The sequence below is a fragment of the Echiichthys vipera genome (genome assembly GCF_963691815.1).
Source record: "Echiichthys vipera genome assembly, chromosome: 2".
In the NCBI taxonomy this organism is placed as follows: domain Eukaryota; kingdom Metazoa; phylum Chordata; class Actinopteri; order Perciformes; family Trachinidae; genus Echiichthys; species Echiichthys vipera.
In genome coordinates this window covers 31,446,687-31,463,979 of record NC_139827.1, presented here as the reverse complement: position 1 = coordinate 31,463,979, position 17,293 = coordinate 31,446,687, and positions in this window count along the sequence as shown.

The following is a 17,293-nucleotide window of genomic DNA, read 5'->3' as shown; positions in this document are numbered from 1 at the left end:
TATTGGTATCAATAAAATCAATCATCCCTGTCAAATCAATTCCCATCCCTGTGTTGACTACTGGGTGCAAATCGCATATGACTTTATTTCTGCTGTTTGAGTTCTTCTTAGTCTCCTGAAGTGCACAGGCATCGCCTTCAGGAGAGGCAAACTTTCACAGATACCAGTCAGTAAAACATATTTTTGAAAAAAGGGTATCTTTAATATCTGGCATATATTGGAAGAAAATTAATTTGTTGATTTTATTTGATGATTAAAACATGTACACATATAACACTACAGTCATTACAGTCATTACACACAAAATTATTTTTCTCATAATTTGGATTTAATGAACATACCATTTGTAAAGTTGCAAAATCTTGATATAGAACCTGCATCAAAATGCTCACTGATAACATACTTCAATTTTTCTCAACAGAATCTTCTCATAGCAACTGGCATAGCAACTAGCTTAAGACTGGACAAAGGAGCGGAGACATACATGAAACTTCATTAAATTATGTAAAAAGCAGCATTTCATTTTATGGTTTCCACATCATTTATTTAAGTTTCATGTACCGTATTTATCTGTTCCTTTGTCCAGTATTGAGCTAGTTGCAATGCCATCGTAATTGACAATGATAACTGAGAGAATAAAATACGTTTCTGGGTCTGGGTTTTTGCTGCACTTTCAAAACATGAGATGGATGAAGCACAATTGATCACACAATCTGACATGCCTCAAAACTAATATTTTATTGTCTGTAACAGATTGCACCCTAGCATCTTTGATACCCATCTCACAGTGTGACATGCAATAAACCTGCAAAATTGCTCCTATAGCAGTGTGTGTAGTGGCCTTTGGGCTGAATGCAACCTATCAGCATGTGTCAGCTATTTAAAAAAGGTCTAACAATCAGTTAGGTAGGGGTAAATATAAACTTACTTTTGTGAGACATTTTTTCTACCTTCTCCAGTGGTAATGCAGCCTGCTAACCCTGTGCCCCCACCAGAGGGAATGCCATATCTGAGGAATAAATAAAGTATATCAAAATAAGGGTGGGGGTGTTTTGTTGAGTCAGTGTCAGGTTGTTTGAAAGATAGAGCACTGGAGGAAATGATGCTGCTGCTGATACAGTCTTCATGCTGGATCAGATCCACCTCCAGCAGGAATTTAACACTAATGAGAAAATAGAACTTAAGTTTTGGAAAGGAATCCATACCCACAACAGCCTGCTGAGACAAAAAAAAAACATGTTTGTAACATTGTAATTAGCATAAAGTTACTCTTCCATGTTGAAGTCTAAACAACACATTAGAAGAGATGGCACAGTGGTCGCCAGCATTTGTTTCCTGAAGGGCAAGATAAGACCAAGACAAACATCTAATAACAAAAGCTAACTGCTCAACCCACTTAGAGCAGGACTCTGAATCCGGAGGTCTTCTCCTCTATGTTCTGTGCTCTCTGCACTTCAAAGTTGCTCTCTCATTACTCCCATTTGAAATCGGCAGACAAGTCACTCCGCTGGCTCTTCACTTCAGCTTGGCTTGTTTTCTATCGCCCGCTCACGCCGCTCCATGACCAGATGGAACCAAACATGGAGCAAGCATTTGCACCCTCTGTGGGGGTTCAGACATCTGTGCCACACTTTGAGTTCACTTTGAGCAGGCTTCTTGGCTTAAGAAAGCTTTGATACTGAAAACAGCAGATCCACAACCACCAACAGTTGTATGTAGACCAAGACAAATGATAAATTTGTCAAATCAACCAATTAGCATGGAAATGGAACCAGGACAATTGTTACCCCCATGGCACTGCATGGAAAACTGAAATTGACCAACCTGGAGATGCTAAAGCAGCATCCAGGTGGGGCAACCACAGAAAACTCCTCAAAATTAAATCCTATTAAAAGAGTGGTGGCATGGCTGAGGTTTTGTCGTGCTGGTGTTTTGCTGTGGAGACGAGAGAGAAAACAGGAGACTGAGCAGGAGGGAGAGAATGAGAGATGTTAAATGGAACAAGTCCCAGGGGTATGAGCTTTCATACTCGCAGGGAACAACCAAATTGTTGAAGAAATATACCAGCCATAAGCTGTGCAGCAAGTGGTTGCTGACAATGAGGAAACCATTTTCCATCAATGTGTGACTGTCCCTCAAAGAGAGTGGAATGAACCCTGAGGAGGAAAACAGGCCAGCAAGGGTCAGAGGGGGAGGTGTGTGTGTGTGTGTGTGTGTGTGTGTGTGTGTGTGTGTGTGTGTGTGTGTGTGTGTGTGTGTGTGTGTGTGTGTGTGTGTGTGTTTCACAGTAACCAACTGAATAGCCCTAGTTAGTTTATCTGGCTCACTAAAATAGCCCCTAGGTATACAGTGAAATGAGGTACAGTAACAGGCAGAGTTTATTTCCCCCTGAATTTACAGTTTATTACATTAATTTGCAATTAATTAAAGTCCCACTCTAGACATGTTTTAAATTATGTAAAAAAAACGCTGTGACTGATATTTTTGACATGGCCTTCCCACATACAAAGTTAAAAAAAACAACTCAGAGAAGGGGCTGGAAGCACATCTGCTCTTTCTCCCTCAGTAAGAAATTCTGGTTGTGGCCTTGTGCTGCCTACCACCGCTGCTTGTGCCATGGTTGAGACTTGTTTGTCTGCATTATAGCATCTCCCTGAGGTTGATCGGTGATGCGTAGCAAGATGGCAGGAAACATTGGAGAGATTCAGCCATAGGCCATGTTTGAGCCGACTTTAGACATGAGAGCCCCACAAGTGAATGGCTGTAAAACAAGCCCTGCGGGATGATGGCCGGACTTGCGAGCTGCGGTCTGCAGCTAGACATTTAAGTTTCGGTGTCCTGAACCCGCCATTTGTCAGACCAGAGGCCATCACTTGAGCCAATAAGTTCAAGTTAACCGGCCGGCAGACTGCCCTGCGCAGCCATGTGATGTTCCGGATCGGCCCATTGTCTCGTAACTCTCCAGAATCAGGCATGTTCCTGTAAAAATCTCTATAAACCAAACATAAAGAGAGTCCGACTAATATATACTATATAACACTTGATGTCTCTCTGCATCTCACTCATGGTTGCTAGAGTTTCAGACTCACTCTCATTAATACAGCCTACTGATTTTTGTTTAGCCTCCTAGCTTGATCTAATTACTTTTTATTCAGATGTTACATAACTTTCATGACCACAAATATAAAATTGGCCAACGATTTAATTCGTTTTTTTTGTTCATAAATTAATGTAGAATGGTCAGAGCAAAGCCTAATGGGAAATGGGAACCGTGTATTGCTCCAGGGATCGCTCCGTGTTTATCCAATGAATGAATACGGGATGAATGAGCGGCTGTCAGATAGAGAAAGTGGGCAAGGTTGTAGTAGCGGATTCTTTTACAGTCAAAAAGGAATCGGATTTGCGTGTTTGATTTGCTCAGTTACACCTGATGGAGGCCAAGAAGAGAAAGGAGAAAGGAGGGGCTGAAAAGGCCAGGATGAAGAAGAAGCGGATGCTGGAGGAGAGTGCATCAAAATGGGGAAAGATTACGGATTCCGAAACAAACATGGTTGTGAATTAGCATAAGATTTGAGTTCTTCATAGTGCCTCCTCAGTGGGGGCGGTGTCGTCATATCACAGTCTGCGCCGTGAGTTTTCACACAACACATAAAAGCTTTAAACCTACACTTTATTGTCAATTGTGTGATTTTGCCTTCTGCCATCTAGTGGTTATATTGCCGTTAAGTACTGGTGGAGGGATGAGATGGGCCAGTTGTGGACCAGTGCAGTCAGAATTGTCCCGGTGGATTTTTTTGTCCCCTTTGTCAAACCGAGATTCAGCAAATGAACTGTTGTGCACTAAAATTGGAGACTAACAAATATATCAAAATGGTTAGTGTAGTTATTAGATGCATTTCCACTATGGTCGACCGAGTAGAAACAGGCCCAATCGGGGAGCAGGGCCTCTCTTGTCACCTGAGATATACCTGACTGCTGATTGGATGTGACGTGTGGTAGTACAGACGCCACCGCAACACGGCGAAGTAGAGTAGACACTTTTATCCAGAAGAGTGCAGCGCAGACAATGATCCGTGCACGGATTCAGGATTGAATTTCCGAACTGTGGTTGCTGCATGCTCTCTCTCTCTCTCTCTCTCTCTCTCTCTCTCTCTCTCTCTCTCTCTCTCTCTCTCTCTCTCTCTCTCTCTCTCTCTCTCTCTCAATTTCAATTTCAATTTCAACAAGCTTTATTGGCATGACTGTGGTTCACAATATTGCCAAAGCGTACAGAATTATAGAAAACAATAATAATAATGATGATGATGATAATAACAACAATAATAATGATGACAACAACAATAATAATAATGATGATGATAACAATAACAACAATATTAATAATAATAATAACAATAATAAACAGCATATCAGTGTGCAGGTAAGAACTCAGTCAGGATCAGCTGGTTCATGTGAAGGAAATCATGTCAGGCTTGGCAGGCATTCACATATCTCTCTAACTGTCTGTCTCTCTAACTGTCTGTCTGGTTCCTGTCAGGTGTTGTTGTGCAGCTCGTCTCTTCTCCTGTGGCAGGCGTTCACATATCTCGCTGCATCTACAGCAGTGCCACTTTTTTCTCTCAGTAAATGTTGTAGTTTTTCTTGGTCTGATAGTTTGGGGAAGTCTGGGCTTGAACCTGTGATTTTAGTGCATATCAGGGTTCTGAGATCAGTGTATGTGTCACAGTACAACAGGAAGTGTTGCTCTGTCTCCACCTGTCTGTGTGGACAGAAGCGACACAGCCGTTCCTCTCTGGATAGCCAGGTCTGTCTGTGTCTGCCGCTCTCTAAGGCCAGACTGTGGTCGCTGAGTCTGTACATGGTCAACGTTTTCCTCAGTCTGGGCTCAGTTACAGAGCTCAGGTAATCTGCCATGGAGTATTGTCTGTTTAGGGCCAAATAGCATTGAAGTTTGCTCTGGGTTTTGGTTGTGAATGTCCAATAGTCGATGTAATTGTCTTTTTCTTTTGCTATAATTTGGTGGGGCTGGATGGTGTGAGGGTGGTCTTGGTGCCGTTAGAGTTCAGCCGTTAGAGTTCAGCCTGTGGACCAGCTGGCTGAGGGGACTCCCTCCTTTGCTCTCCTCTTGGCATTGTAGGGCTTTGTGGTGGTAGGAGCTGGGCTCACTGGCTCTGAGGTGTTGGTAGAACTTTATTGCCCTTTTTTTGGATCCGAATTAAAAGGGGAAATTGGCCCAGTTCAGCTCTGCATCCGTTGTTGGGGGTGTTCCTGTGAACTTTGAGGATGATTTTGCAGATCTCGGTGTGCAAGCTTTCCATTGGATGTTTGTCCCATTTTTGGAAGTCTTGGTTCATGAGAGGGCCCCACACTTCACTACCATACAATACGATTGGTTCAATTATGGATTGAAATATTTTGATCCAGATTTTGACAGGGATGTCGATGTTTGAAGACTTTTTTATAGTCCAGAAAGCTCTTCTGCCTTTGTCTCTGAGATCTTTAATGGCCAGATTGAAATTTTCCCGTCGATGTGATATTTAGTCCTAGATATGTGTAGCTGTGTGTGTGTTCTATGTCCGTAGAGTCCAGGTGGAACCTGTGGGGATGTTTCTGACTCTTGCGTCTTTTCTGGAAGACCATGACTTTTGTCTTCTCCGGGTTTACGGTCAGGGCCCAGGTCTGACAGAACTTTTGCAGGTGATCTAGCTGCTTTTGTAGAGCCCCCTTTGATGGAGCGAGCAGTATTAGGTCATCTGCAAACAGTAAACATTTGACTTCTGTGTCGGAGAGGGTAAGACCAGGGATCTCTGACTCTTCCAGGGATTTGGCCAGTTCGTCGATGTAAATGTTAAACAGGGTGGGGCTCAGACTGCAGCCCTGCTTCACTCCTCTATGTTGTGGGAAGAAGTCTGTTTCCCTAGTTCCAATTTTGACAGCACATTTGTTATTTATATACATTGTCTTGATAATGTCATAGATTTTTCCTCCAATACCTTTTTCTAGTAATTTCAGAAACAGACCATGATGCCAAATTGAGTCAAATGCTTTCTTGAAATCTACAAAACAAGAGAAGATGGTGTTGTTGTTGTGGTGGACATGTTTCTGGATGAGGCTGTGCAGGGTGTAGATGTGATCAGTGGTTCTGTGTTGTGGTGTAAAACCAATCTGACTCTTGTTCAGGACTTTGCTCCCTGAGGAAGTATTGCAGTCGACTGTTTAAGATGCTGCAGAATAACTTCCCCAGGTTGCTGCTGACACATATGCCTCTGTAATTGTTTGGATCATATTTGTCTCCACTTTTGAATATTGGAGTGATGAGCCCTTGGCTCCAGGTGTCAGGAAAATGTCCAATGTTGAGTATGAGATTGAATAATTTTAACATGGCAGTCTTGATTTTCTGGCTGCTAACCTGGAGCATTTCATTTAAGATGCCATCAGGGCCACTTGCTTTCCTGGGCTTCAGGTTCTGGATTTTAGCCAGCAGTTCCCCTTCATTCATCTCATAATCTAAAGGATTTTGGTTGTCTTTAATGATTGATTCAAGGTTTTCTAATTTGTTGAGCAGATGATTTGGTCTGAATCCAGTGTGATTGCACTGTATAGATTTTCAAAATGTTTCTTCCCTATGTCCCCGTTTTGAATAGCCAATTCTTCCTTGTTTGATTTGTTGAATGAATGCCATTTTTTCCAAAAATAGTTTGAGTCAATGGACTCCTCAATTTCTCCAAGCTGACGCTGTTCATGCTGCTCCTTTTTAGCTCTCAGTGTTTTTCTATAGGATTTCAATGTTTCCCAGTACTGGAGGCGGAGCTCATGATTGTCAGGTTGTCGATGTTTCTCATTGGATAATTTTCGGAGTGTTTTTCTCAGACACCTGCAGTCAGAGTCAAACCACTTTTCGTTAGCTGAGTTTGAACTTTGATACTCAGATTGTTTCAGATTGCAGAGCAATGCTGTGCTGTCAAATATGGAGTTAATATCCCGCACAGCCTGGTTCAGGCCGTCAGTGCTGTGGGGATAGAAGGTGGTGATAAAATGATCTAATTGGGATTGGACTGCTGGATGACCGATGGCTCTGTGGTAGTCATCCTTACTATTACTCGTCCATCTATAGGGTTGTTTGGAGGGGTTGAGTTTACCGGGCTCTGCTACATGGGGGTCAGTTGGTGTCTTCCTAAGGTATAGGGTTATTTTGCTGTGATCGGATAAGGGTGTGAGGGGGCTGACTGTGAATGCTCTTACACTGAAAGGCTCTAGGTCTGTAATACTGTAGTCCACAGTGCTGTTGCCAAGAGGAGAGCTGTGAGTGTAGAGACCAAAGGAGTCCCATCGAAAACCCACCGTTGACGATGTACAGACCCAGCGTGCGACACAACTGCAGCAGTTGCTGCCCATTTCTGTTGACAGTTTTGTCGAAGTTGTTCCGGTTTTTGTGCGAAGGAGAGGGGATGTTGATCTGGCCAGGTATATGTCTGTCTCCTTGTGCGTTGATTAGATCTGATTCTGGGCCTGTTCTGGCGTTAAGATCACCACAGATCAGCACGTTTCCTTTTGTCTGGTAGAAGCTGATCTCATCTTCAAGGATGGAGAAGCTGTTTTCATTATAGTAAGGGGACTCTGATGGGGGGATATAGGCTGTACACATGAATATGTCTCTGTCTGTGGAGACCACCTCTTTTTTTATTTTGATCCAAATTGAGAAATCTCCTTTTTTGAGCAATTCAATTGAGTGAGTGAGGTTCGTCTTGTACCAGATCAACATCCCTCCTGAATCTCTGCCTTGGCTTACACTTCTCAGTTTGGTTGATGGGAATATTATTTCTCTGTATCCTAAAGGACAACCAGTGGGCATGTCTCCTTTATTCCAAGTCTCCTGCAAAACAATGATATCTGCGTTTTTCAACTCTTTCTTAAAGTCTGGGGTCTTGCTCTTAAGGCCAAAAGCAGAAGACCTCAGACCCTGGATGTTCCAACATGAGATAACAAATTACTTAGATATCATTAGGTATTAAACTCAACATGTAGCTTTCTGTGGTAAAATGAGACAAACTTCCAATCCTTATTGTCAATAGACCTAATAATATTATAACCATTTAAAATCTATAATTTAGTAAATATGTGAGTAAACACTCTAGGTTTGTCTACTGTGTTCGATTAATCATGTGGGAGCAGAGCAGGCTGAGCATGTGTTGGATGTCTCTCAGCTGGCTGTGTGGAGGTGTGGGGGTGAGGTTGGAGGTTGGGAGGGTAAGTGGGGGGTCTGCTGCTCTCCTTACCAGCTGAGCATAGCTCAGTGGGGCAGGGTGTGGCTCCTGGTGACGGTGCCGGGATGGGGCTCCTGGGGGCAGGAGGGGCCCTGGTCTGGTGTAAGGGGGTCCGTAGCTCTCCTCGTGGGGTCCTCGTGTAGGGGTATGAAGATGGTGAGGTCTCTGTGTGGGTGATCTGGATGGTCTGGTTGGCAGTCTTGGAGTGCTGCGGACCGACCTGTTCCTTGTGAGGGGGGCGGACTGGTCTCGGTTGAGAGCGACGTCCTTCAGTGTATGGGCGAAGATTGGGACTGTGTTTTTTAACAGATGGACGTGGTCATGAAGGCAGCTGATGTCCAGGGTGGGCTGGTGGGCCAGCTGGACATTCGGCCTCAGGACGCAGTCTCTGGAACGCTGCTGTTGATTCTGTGGATGGTATCAGGGTGGAAGTCTTTCCTGGGCAGCAGGGTTGATATAACCACTCTACTGTTTGGAAACGTGTTGGAGGCTTTCTCTATTACTCCCTCCCTCTCTCTCTCTCTCTCTCTCTCTCTCTCTCTCTCCCTCTCTCTCTCTCTCTCTCTCTCTCTCTCTCTCTCTCCCCCATATACACACACACGCTCCTTGAATATTTAAGGTGGAGTGTTTTCTTTCATGTTACTTGTACATAAGTTGATGTGAATAATACGGGCCACCTTAAGTCAAACTACAACTACTATTCTGTATTTCTCTTGAGGAAGAAGGCGCTGCTGTATCACTGATCAGCTGATCACCGGTGATCTAAATCCATTCAGAGTGATACGTCAACGAGTAATCGAGTGAACGACCATTTGAGAGGGCGTGCCTTGAAACTTTCTGGGAGGCCACTCTACAGGGCTAATGGAAACATGCCTAGTATCTTTAATTTAGTTATGTTGTTTGTTAGCTTGTAACTGTCAGTAACTGACACAGCTACCATGACAGTTTGTTGACAGTCTGCTGTGTGCTGGTGGTTTCAGGTTTCTTTGCTGGCTTTTGCATATTAGACAACAACTGGTTTACGTACAAACTATAGCTCTCCTGGGATACGTTGGCATAACAGATTTCAGAGAAGTGGACAGACATTTCCTCCTTCTGTAGAGGAATTTGAAAACACTTCTCTAGTCACACAATTTGCACGGAAGTCAGTATAGGCAAGGTCAAACATTTTAGAAGACATAAACAGAAGAAAAACACACTTCGAACTGAACCTGAACTATCATTGAAACAACAGGCACAACATTCTGAAAAGTATGGACCTAATGGCTGCTGTGATACAGATAAAGAAATCAGTGTGGACTATCTGCAAAAATGACAAATCAAAAATCAAATTTGAAATGCTCAAAACAAATTCCTTCTCATTGAGGCACATGGCCTGGGGCCTGTTTCACAAAGCAGGTTTAGTGAAAACTCTGAGTCTGTTAACCCTGAAATGAGGGAAACTCTGAGTTTTCCGTTTCACAAAGGGAGGTAACTCAAACCAGAGACAGAGGGGTAACTCTAGCCTGTTTCACAAAGAGAGGTAACTTAACCTCTCGGTCAGTTACCATGGTAACATGCTCTCTGAAACTAACCTGGTCGGGACCAGGTTTTTCTCAGAAAACCTTGAGTTTCTCTCTGTCTCCGCCCTCTTTCAGCCACACACGGTGTTTCATTTCCTCATTCATTCAGTCAGCGGGCGCGTTTTGGCGAAGTATAGTTCTGCTATAGTTCCGTCTGTTTTTTCAGAAAATCACTGCAAACATCAGTCATTAGAAGTTATATTAGGTGGCGACTATTTCACTACCATGGCGTGTCCTTCTGATAACAATCCCGTGGATGAAGCTGCAGCATTACTGCGCAGATGATTATATATTCGTCGGGAGATGATTATCAAACTATTGATTATAGATGTTCTTGCATTTCCAGGCAATTCTCTGTTTGAGCGGTACCGTATCATGTCACAGCAGATATTCTGTGTTGCGCTGCGTTTTTTTGCAAACGGGAGTTTTTGTATACAACGTATAAAAGTCATTCAGTAGGCCTACATTAAAAGTTATATTAGGTGGTGAATATTTACACTACCATGGCGTGTCATTTTGATAACGATCCCGTGAATGAAGGTGACGCATTTCGCAAAGAGAATTAAATATTCGTCGGGAGATGATTATCAGACCGCGCATAGACGTCCTTAATATGCTGCAGCCATAATTACAAAATGAATGAAATGGATCTTTTGAGCAAGTTGAATGTATTTGACTCAGCGTTTCTAAATATAATTCCAGCTTTTCTTGCAATTCATAGCTTCAAAAGTGTGTGCTTTTAGTTGGGTTACCGGTATATAAACTACTCCTATACAGCCTTCTGATCCAGAATATCACCTATAATGCGAGGGGGCTGAATACGGCACAACACCGTTTCATGTCACAGTCCATCTCACCCCTCCTTACATTTCCAACATTAACAACCAGTAATGCTCTCATATCACAGCAGATATTGTGTGTTGCGCTGCGTTTTTTTTGCAAATGGGAGTTTTTTATACAACATTGATATGTTGTATAAAAAACAGCAACTTACGGTAATATTTACTTTACGATGTAAAACCTGCTCAAAATGAGGCGTCATCATGAGACTGTGCAGAGGTTTTACCTGTTTGAAAAATGTTTTTATGTTTCATCTTAAGCTGCGCTTCTCCCCTGTGGGAATGCACTTAAATGAAATAAATTAATAGGCTCCCACTCATGCAGTTCCCCCTGTGATATTACTGTGATTGCAACTGGACTACATTTAAACTTATGCACTGACCCGAGCCGCAATGTCCTCCAGCACCGTCTCCCTCTCTTTTGCTGCTGCAGCGGTGTAAACCTGCTCAAACTCTCCGTATGAGCGCATTAATGTTTCCATTTCCAGTTGTAGCGTAGCCCTTCGCTTCCCCGTTGCCATGGTGACTCGTCGAATCAGGGCTCCATTGATGCTGTCTTTTTTTACTTGTGGTGCACGCGCTTAACTCCAGGTCAAACTACTCTGAGTTGATCAACCTAACGCAAATCTGCTGTTCTGGAACCGAAAACTCAGAGTTTCCTATCTCAGAGTAGATCAACTCAGAGTTCCGGGTTAGACTCAGAGTTTTTTTAACCTGCTTTGTGAAACAGGCCCCAGCTCTGGCTTAAACATTGTGTGATGTCTTTGTAGATCCTTGACCTGAGTCAGATGATGGATTTCTTCCCAAGATGTCTGGCATTGATTCATCTTGGTGTCACAATTGGCCTGTGTACTCAAGGAGATAATAAGGTGAGGAAGTTAAACAACAGCTAAACAAGGCTCAAGGCCACACAAAGTACAACACATAACATGATGTCAAATGATTGCAGGTGACTAATGGATGTACAATTTTAAGCACGAACGGAACTTAGAAGTAGGTAAGTACTGAAGGAACTTCTGGGCAAATACTGATGTTTTGTTGTTGTTGCTGTCGTTGTTATTTATGCCTCCTATTTTGACAGCGAAACTGAACTGTTTTAAAGTCATTATCCTTTCATTACACTATCTTGAAATGAGCACATAATAAATCATACAAATTTATGAAACAACCTTTAATATATTGTTTTTCACATGAAAATAACTGCTTCAAAAGCCATTTTATCTGCTATACAACTAGCGTTACCTACCCAATGACAATCATCATTTTTCCGCACTTACATAGCCCAACAAAAATATTTTGTGTAGGATAAATTAAATGCGAATATAAAATACATTACAAAGGCTATTAAATTATATTGCTAAGCTGGGAGTGTAGCTGCTTTTATAGAGTTAAAATCTCAACTGTGAGGTTAAACATACACTAACAGGGCTAGCATCCAAACTCCATAACATCAGCTCATGAACGGTAGACCACTGGCGGCAGTTTCAATGCTGATCTTTCTCCGACATCTTTCACTGTAAACATGCCACATGTGCGCATGGCACCCTTTGGCCTCTTATGTCATATATCATGCCAGCATCGTGTGCGTCATTGGCTTATTCTTTGCAGTAGCAGTAGCAGCACATGCTAGCAGGCTGTTGTCAGAGTTCAACTGCAAAATAACAAAACAAAAACATAGAGAATTTCATATTATCGACCAACAAGCCAATGGCAGCAAATGAGCGTACATCAGCCGATACTGATGTTTTGCCGATAAATCTGTGCATCCCAATTTAGAAGACTCAGTTACAATTTTAAATCAGTTGTTGGTATACATTTCTTGCTGTAGACTTTAAGTCAAAGGCACTTTACTCATTTAGAACATTAATTTAGCAGCAAACTATTTTCTATGTAAAGATATAGTGGAGTAATTATATCCTAGGAAGAAGACACTCCCTCTGTGGGTTCCAATCCAATTTTCTCTGTTGTTTGTATGATCGACAGTCTGGCCAACTGGCAAGTAGACTTCGGTCAAGACAGATGTCCGTCCTCCATAGAGCTGGTTCTGTTGGGCGTTCCTGCCTGTTCAAAGGAAGGTTTTGGTTGCCACTGTTTGCGAAAGATTGATGGATAAATACTGTATATAGATATCGCAAATTGCTGCTGCTCGTGGGGGAACTGTCGGGTCTCTGTAAATCATGAATAAGTCATGGTGTGTGGTCTATACCTACTCTATATTTGTATGTATATGTGTCTTGAGATAATGTTGGAATAATTGTGCATAAAGTAATCTCATATTTACTCAAATTGCCTTTACATATAATCTAACCTTACTTGGTGTGTGTGAACAGCTAATTTGTGTAGAGTTGTTTTGCATGTCAAAGAAATCAGATAAGCGTGACTGTTGATGAGTCACCAAAAAGGTATCTGTGAAAAAACAGACACTGCTCAACTGATTAATGACAGGACATGTTTTAAGGAAGAACAACATGGGCCCCCTCTTCCTTAGAGTTGTAAACTCATAAAGACAATGAATTGTCCATATGTGACGAGTTGCAGCTGTGTGCCCCCTCACCTTAAGAGTTGTAACTCATTGTAACTTGGAACCACCGAAAGGAAATTTAAAAAAAAGGGCTTGGCAGAGTGTGCTTCAGAGCGGTAGGAGATTGTAACTGAACGAATCTCTGTCCGTTCTCCTTGCAAGTAAAACATAGAACTCTTGTCTTTCTCTCTTTAGTTAAGTTTTGGGTGTTTTAGGTTGCTTGAACCTGACAGATAATTTTGTTATGATTTGGCACTATAAATAAATGTTGGGTTCTCTAAAAATATGTAAAAACATTTATAGTGTATTTAACTGGGTGTCTTTCATCTTAGTGATGGTAAAAATATGCAGATTCTCCTTCTACAGTATATTGATTCTAGAAGACGAGTAGAGTAGGACTTCATTTCCCAGAGTCCTCTGTTTTGCTCCTGTTTTGCGAGAGTCATGTTTAAATTAATACTGTCCATGTATTTACTCTGAAATTCATGAATTATATTGTTTAAAAATATTCATGCCCTTTAAAAGTTAAAAGTAAATCCCTAACGACATTTGTGCGGACAGCCGTCGAGGGGACAGCAGGTAGCCGATGCTATGGGAGTTGTCTTGGCTGTTCTGGACATCACTCTAGCAGTGACGTGCAGTGAGGGTTGGGGTTGGGGAGGCACTGACTCACAAGTCAGATTTACACACATACAGTAGGATGCCAATAGGATAGGATGAGAGAATAGGAGCGAACAGGATGCTGATAACCATTTTAAAACACCAGTGCAACTGTATACTGCAGTATATCTTACCTTTACTTGTAAATTACTTCTTGCTTTGACTGAAAGTCCAGCATTGGAAAATGTCTTAGTTTAGAAATCAAATCCTCCATTTTCAGGGTGAGACATGAAAGCTTGTGGCTAAGCTCTACAGCGTCGCACAGCACACCTCTTGTGTCTACTTTTTGCACACGGGTTAGAGTTCACCGTGACCTGGCTGGTGGCAGGCTGCTCACTATCGCCGCCGTCCTTGAGGCAGAGATACTGCCTAACTCAAGGCAAGCATTCTCCCTGTGGATTTATGTCACATCAATTAGATGTAAATATTACACACATCCGTAAAATACATCACTGAACACCATGGAAAAGAAGACGTATACTTTTATTACATAAAAGTGTCCTCAACCATCATATCGGAAACATACACAGAAATGGGAACAAGCATGCGCCGTTTGCACGCGCTCAATCCAGTTTGTGAGTGATTGCGCAATCTGGAGGGAGGCTCGGCTGTCCGTGCCTCACCGCTCACCTCCGAAGAGACTCCGTTTATTTAAGCAGGATTTTTACTATAAAAACGGTCAAAATACATTAAGAACCACACCAAAATCATAGTCCAGAGGACAAATATTAATACTTGTGTTATTTTATTATTTCGTTTCTTTTTCCTCTCATGATGACAGAGGAGGCACAGCCTCACCTGCCGCCCCTGACTGCACGTCACTGCACTCTAGGGCCTGGCTGGCTACAACGCCATATTGCATCTACAACAGGTTGCGCGAGTACTTGACATTGGAACGGAACCGAGTGCAGGACAGAGGCACAGGACTGTGTTAAAGCAGACTGTGTGAACTGTGCTGTTTCAAAGTGAACTTCTTCTAACTGAAAACTTCATGTGCACCAACGTTTAGGGAAATTATCTGTGTTTGAGTACACAAAAGCACTCTGGTTTGATATTTTGATTCATGCGTGTTATTGAAATCATATGTTAAACATTCAGTAGCTGTGAATATAGTTAAACAATTAGGAACACATCTCATTATTTCATAAGTGAATGGTTAATTAAAGGAGAACCACAATTTGATTTCATTTACAAATAAGCTAAAAATCTCTTTTCATAGGTTTATTTTCATTAAAAAGGTTGAGTTTGAGCTCAAATTAAAAACATTTCATTTTATTGATGTGAGGGAACAGAGAGGGTTAAAAGTGAACTGATTAAAATGAGCCATATACGCATTTCATCAGACTGTTCTATTGATTTAAAAGGGTAAAAGAAAAGATGTTTGATCATTCAGGTAATACTGTTTTGATTTAAAGAATACATGAAGTGTTTTATTTGTTGTTTTCTATTTCTGAAGCATTTCTGCTTTTGAAGGTATTATTCCATAGATATAAAAGGTTTAGCAAAATAAATGTTTGTGTCCTGCCTTTTACTTATTGTTGTTCAACATTCTTTAAGAGTAAACTGTATTTACTTGAGTTCTGAGGGCTTCCCCTAGGTTTACAGCTTTACACAGATATATTTGTCCGCATCTCCCCCGTGTTCGATACAGAGATCAAAGGAGACTTGTAAACGTGCGACCATATAGAGACAGAAAGCACATAGAGATGTAAATAAGATGCTATTTCGTTTGTTTAAGGACAAGATATAGACCTGTTCTATAGGAAAGGTATCCTTTATACAGTAGATGTCCTTTATCCTCCTTCAATGACTTCTGTTGTGATCTGGTGCTGTTGGGCCCCTGAAACTGGTAAGTGAGATGTGATTGTGGCCCCTACAGGGCTCCAGTCTGAGGGCCATTAGTTGATTTAAGTCTTTTACTTTCAGAGTAATAGTAGATAAGATAAGAAAAACTTTATTGTCTGTCACGAGTGACAGAAATTCATCTTTGACAGGGCAGGTTCAAATTTACACAAAATAAATAAATACATACAAAACAGACAAACAATGTCCCAAACAATGACAATACATTAATGCCAGATAGATACTAGATATTGTAGATACAATCAGAACATAGGATAAGCTTGTCAGTGCACGTACAGTTTCTAGAATAAAAACACAAATAAACAATAATAATGTCCCCACTTATAATGTTATAAAATTACACTGAACCATGTTACCTGAACATTTACAGGAATACAAGGCAGCTGTAAGAGCTAGCCAGTTAGCGTATCACTTAGTGTAACTAGTTTGAAACGTGTGTCTTACAGCAACGCAATGAACAGACTTAACCCAGTGCATACACTAAAGTAAAACAACATAATATCATAAAATAGTCATGTGGTTGTGCTTCATGAATCTTGAAACAGTAACATCAGAACTTGCATCATCAGTGAAGACTGCACCGTGATCGTCGGCAGGAAAAGTAACGAGATGCTAGGGAATGAGAAATACAGCGCAATTTCAAATTTTTTTACTTAAGTAAAAGTCTCTGAACGCAAATAATTCACAACAGGCGCTACATATAAAATAAAATTAAAACAACCCGACCTTCAAGGGGGCGGGGGGTGCTACCGTGGTAGGGGAAACACTGATATAGCACCACACTAGTGATTTTCCTTTTTCTCACTCAAGTGATAAAGTACCTTGCTTAATTTAGTAGAGAACCACAGCAAATTCACTGTCTTTAGCTAGGACCTGTTTTATTCTTATTGGGTGTGACCTCACTGAGGTCGACGGATTAATCATTTTGGCTGATTAATCAGCGCAGATAGGACGTTTTACAAACTATCGGAATGGGCGGACCTTGGCTCCGATAGTGGCCAATGGTTGCAGTTTTTTTCCACAGCGCCATATACTGCTACTTCCCTGCTCTCTGTCTCTCTAATCACTGAGGGGCAGGGCTGCTCTTCACACACACTCACTCACACACACACACTCACTCACACACACACACACACACACACACACAGACACACACACACACATATACACAAAGCGCTAGAGAGAGAGAGAGAGAGAGAGAGAGACAGGGAAGCAGAGAGGAGAGAAGGGACCCAGGTGGAGACGAAACCTTCAGGAGTTGAAAGTCAACAAACATAAGTACCACTTGTTCAACAAACATAAACATGCATCAAATTTCAGCATAAACAGCGACATTTCCCGAGCACGTTTTACACTAACGATTAACAGCTCGTTAAGAACACGCTAAAATAAAAGCTGTCTCTGTGTAGTCATCTTAATTCGTCATGAATCTTAAAATTTGGCAATGTCTCTCTCCAGATATTATGGAGCGTATTTATTGACTTTGCTGTTGGAAACCTTATTGTTATACTGTTATTGGCCAATTAATGGGCTTCTTCCTGCTCTAAACTATCGTTATTATATCGGCCTTTAAAAAATCCACTA